This window comes from Rutidosis leptorrhynchoides, chromosome 3, assembly GCF_046630445.1.
Source record: "Rutidosis leptorrhynchoides isolate AG116_Rl617_1_P2 chromosome 3, CSIRO_AGI_Rlap_v1, whole genome shotgun sequence".
In the NCBI taxonomy this organism is placed as follows: Eukaryota; Viridiplantae; Streptophyta; class Magnoliopsida; order Asterales; family Asteraceae; genus Rutidosis; species Rutidosis leptorrhynchoides.
This window is the reverse complement of record NC_092335.1, coordinates 39,587,429-39,592,988: the sequence shown is the minus strand read 5'-3', so window position 1 is coordinate 39,592,988 and position 5,560 is coordinate 39,587,429.

The window sequence follows — 5,560 nt, the reverse complement described above, 5'->3', positions numbered from 1 at the left end:
AATTCATTTATACGCCAACGTTTATTTTAACTTCTCAAGCGTTCTAAAAATCAATCGAATTGAATAACCAAATGTTACTATCGTTTATTTAACTAATTTTGAAATCACATATATTCAATATTCATAACCACGTTTTAAATACACGATGTAAGTTATTTATATGTATAGTTCTAACAATTTACATCATATAAAGATAAAGTTTAAATTTGGTCGGAAATTTCCGGGTCGTCACACTCGGTGTGCGATAATGGAATTGAATCGGTTGATCATTCTATCATTTTATGTGGTGCTGCGTTAGATATTTGGAAACTTGTTTATGATTGGTGGGGTATCGGCACACATTCTGTAGTGACCCGAACTTTTCCATGTTTTTATATATTAAATGAAATTGATATTTACATGATTAAATGTTTCCAACATGTTAAGCAATCAAACTTGTTAAGACTTGATTAATTGAAATAGGTTTCATATAGACAATTGACCATCCAAGTTGACCGGCGATTCACGAACGTTAAAACTTGTAAAAACTATATGATGACATATATATGGATATATATATATATATATATATATATATATATATATATATATATATATATATATATAGTTAACATGATATGATGATAAGTAAATATATCATTAAGTATATTAACAATGAACTACATATGTAAAAACAAGACTACTAACTTAATGATTTTGAAACGAGACATATATGTAACGATTATCATTGTAACGGCATTTAATGTATATATATCATATTAAGATATATTAATACATCATGATATCATGATAATGTAATAATTTAACATCTCATTTGATTTAATAAATAATTGGTTAACAACATTTAACAAGATCGTTAACCTAAAGGTTTCAAAACAACACTTACATGTAACGACTAACGATGACTTAACGACTCAGTTAAAATGTATATACATGTAGTGTTTTAATATATATTCATACACTTTTGAAAGACTTCAAGACACTTATCAAAATACTTCTACTTAACAAAAATTCTTACAATTACATCCTCGTTCAGTTTCATTAACAATTCTACTCGTATGCACCCGTATTCGTACTCGTACAATACACAGCTTTTAGATGTATGTACTATTGGTATATATACTCCAATGATCAGATCTTAGCAGCCCATGTGAGTTACCTAACACATGTGGGAACCATCATTTGGCAACTAGCATGAAATATCTCATAAAATTACAAAAATATGAGTAATCATTCATGACTTATTTACATGTAAATAAAATTACACATCCTTTATATCTAATCCATATACCAACGACCAAAAACACCTACAAATACTTTCATTCTTCAATTTTCTTCATCTAATTAATCTCTCTCAAGTTCTATCTTCAAGTTCTGAGTGTTCTTCATAAATTCTACAAGTTCTAGTTTCATAAAATCAAGAATACTTCCAAGTTTGCTAGCTTACTTCCAATCTTGTAGAGTGATCATCCAACCTCAAGAAATCTTTATTATTTACAGTAATATATCTTTCTAATACAAGGTAATACTCATATTCAAACTTTGATTCAATTTCTATAACTATAACAATCTTATTTCGAGTGGAAATCTTACTTGAACTTGTTTTCGTGTCATGATTCTGCTTCAAGACCTTTCAAGCCATCCAAGGATCCTTTGAAGCTAGATCCATTTTTCTCATTTCCAGTAGCTTTATCCAGAAAACTTGAGGAAGTAATGATGTTCATAACATCATTCGATTCATACATATAAAGCTATCTTATTCGAAGGTTTAAACTTGTAATCACTAGAACATAGTTTAGTTAATTCTAAACTTGTTCGCAAACAAAAGTTAATCCTTCTAACTTGACTTTTAAAATCAACTAAACACATGTTCTATATCTATATGATATGCTAACTTAATGATTTAAAACCTGGAAACACGAAGAACACTGTAAAACCGGACATACGTCGTCGTAGTAACACCGCGGGCTGTTTTGGGTTAGTTAATTAAAAACTATGATAAACTTTGATTTAAAAGTTGTTCTTCTGGGAAAATGATTTTTCTTATGAACATGAAACTATATCCAAAAATCATGGTTAAACTGAAAGTGAAAGTATGTTTTCTAAAATGGTCATCTAGACGTCGTTCTTTCGACTGAAATGACTACATTTACAAAAACGACTTGTAACTTATATTTTCGACTATAAAACTATACCTTTTCTGTTTAGATTCATAAAATAGAGTTCAATATGAAACCATAGCAATTTGATTCACTCAAAACGGATTTAAAATGAAGAAATTATGGGTAAAACAAGATTGGATAATTTTTCTTGTTGTAGCAACGTGAAAATTGGTAACAAATCTATATTAATCATATCCTAGCTAACTTATATTGTATTATACATGTATTCTAATATATTATGTAATCTCGGGATACCATAGACACGTATGCAAATGTTTTGACATATCATATCGACCCATGTGTATATATTATTTGAAACAACCATAGACACTCTATATGCAGTAATGTGGGAGTTAGCTATACAGGGTTGAGGTTGATTCCAAAAATATATATACTCTGAGTTGTGATCTAGCCTGAGACGTGTATACACTGGGTCGTGGATTGATTCAAGATAATATATATCAATTTTTTTTTTCTGTACATCTAACGTTGGACAACTAGTTGTAGGTTACTAACGAGGACAGCTGACTTAATAAACTTAAAATATCAAAATGTATTAAAAGTGTTGTAAATATATTTTGAATATACTTTGATATATATGTACATATTTGTTATAGGTTCGTGAATCGACCAGTGGCCAAGTCTTACTTCCCGATGAAGTAAAAATCTGTGAAAGTGAGTTATAGTCCCACTTTTAAAATCTAATATTTTTGGGATGAGAATACATGCAGGTTTTATAAATGATTTACAAAATAGACACAAGTACGTGAAACTACATTCTATGTTTGAATTATCGAAATCAAATATGCCCCTTTTTATTAAAGTCTCGTAATCTAAGAATTAGGGAACAGACACCCTAATTGACGCGAATCCTAAAGATAGATCTATTGGGCCTAACAAACCCCATCCAAAGTACCGGATGCTTTAGTACTTCGAAATTTATATCATATCCGAAGGGTGTCCCGGAATGATGGGGATATTCTTATATATGCATCTTGTTAATGTCGGTTACCAGGTGTTCACCATATGAATGATTTTTATCTCTATGTATGGGATGTGTATTGAAATATGAAATCTTGTGGTCTATTGTTACGATTTGATATATATAGGTTAAACCTATAACTCACCAACATTTTTGTTGACGTTTAAAGCATGTTTATTCTCAGGTGAATACTAAGAGCTTCCGCTGTTGCATACTAAAATAAGGACAAGATTTGGAGTCCATGTTTGTATGATATTGTGCAAAAACTGCATTCAAGAAACTGATTTCGATGTAACATATTTGTATTGTAAACCATTATGTAATGGTCGTGTGTAAACAGGATATTTTAGATTATCATTATTTGATAATCTACGTAAAGCTTTTTAAACCTTTATTTATGAAATAAAGGTTATGGTTTGTTTTAAAAATGAATGCAGTCTTTGAAAAACGTCTCATATAGAGGTTAAAACCTCGCAACGAAATCAATTAATATGGAACGTTTTTAATCAATAAGAACGGGACATTTCAGTTGGTATCCGAGCGTTGGTCTTAGAGAACCAGAAATTTGCATTAGTGTGTCTTATCGAGTTTGTTAGGATGCATTAGTGAGTCTGGACTTCGACCGTGTTTTCTTTAAAAATGATTGCTTAACATTTTTGTTGGAAACTATATATTATTAACATGTATATATTATATATTAATCTCTTAATATGTTTGATATTGTGTGATAGATGTCTACCTCTAGCACAAATCCCATTGACTCAACTAATAATAACGAAGAGTCGAATATATATTGGACTGATTCACAAGTTCCCGAAGAAGAACCGGAAGAAGAATCAGAACCGGAAGAGGAGGAACCGGAGGAGGAAATAGAACCGGTGGGGGAAATAATAAAACGGTTAAGTAAAAGAAAATCCTCAACCAACCGACCAAGGTTAATTATGGTCAATGATGTTTCCGCCAAGGAAGCAAAATATTGGGAGGATTACCAATTCTTCGATGAATCGGATTCCGACGAGAATTCCGATGATGTTATAGAAATTACCCCAACTGAATTTAAAAAGGCAAAAGAAAATAATAAGGGAAAGGGCATAAAAATAGAGAAATCTAATTCCAACCCCGATGAACTTTATATGTATCGTCAACCCCCGAAGCCCTTAAGTTGTAACAATGACCCGGGAACCTCTAAACCACCAGGTTTTTCTAAACCGTTGTGGAAAACGACAGCTCGTATTAGGGGAACATCATATATCCCTAGAAACTTGGCAAAACGAACCAAAACCGAAGAAGAAGAAACTAGCGAGTCGGAATAAGATAGTTGTATTCGTGTGGTGTAATATATGTAATATAGTGTGCTTATGCTTTATGATATATGTAAAAATTGCTTGTATTAATAAGTATTTTTTTTATGAATTTAACTCTTGTCTATTTTACAGTATAAAAAAACAAAATGGATAGACAACCCAATATTTTAAGAGACCTACCCGGAGACATGATTGATGAAATCTTGTCTAGAGTCGGTCAAAATTCTTCGGCACAACTATTTACGGCGAAATCAGTTTGTAAGACATTCGAAGAACGTTCCAAGAATGTCTTGGTTTATAAGAGACTTTCATTTGAAAGATGGGGGATATCACATTGGGAAACCCATAAGTTACGATGTGTTTACTTTGACGCATATATTGCGGGGAACCCAAATGCTATTTTACGCAACGGGTTAAGAAATTATTTTGACTCAATGTATCCGAATATAGGACTTCATGATTTAGAAAAAGCGGCTAACATGCAACATAAAGAAGCATGCTATGCTTACGGGTTAGTAATGTTCGCTTCTCACCAAAGTGAGAAAAAGAACATCGGGCTACAACTATTAAACAAAACGTTCCCACAAGTGACGGAGTCGGTAATTGGGGTAAGAAATGAGGTTTTTAGGTTATTACGAGACTGTTGGTCATTACGTAACCCTCGTCCCTTTGACGACGTTACAACACGCTGTCTTATCAACGGCCATAACGGTTATGTTCCACAAGACCAAGGATGGGAAGTAGTCCTAGTAAAACCAGAATGCATGACTTGTTTCTGGACGTATGAATTACGTGTCTTTATTGCCTTTGCTGAACGACTTGTGTACTAGCTAGAATTATCTTCACAACTATCTTGTATCAAAGTTATTGTGTGCTATATTTCATGCTTTATGTAAAATAAGCGGTATTGTAAGTTTGTAAAATATTGTATAAAAGTTTGAACGTGAAATATTATTATAATCAGTTTTTCATATAGAATTGTAGTAGTTGAATTGTATATTAGCTACTAAGTATGAACTTAACGGGTAGGTACTTCCCGAATTTAAACTTATAAAACGCTAATATGAAGAAAAAGCTTTTATAAATGAGTTCATATTATGCTACGAAATACT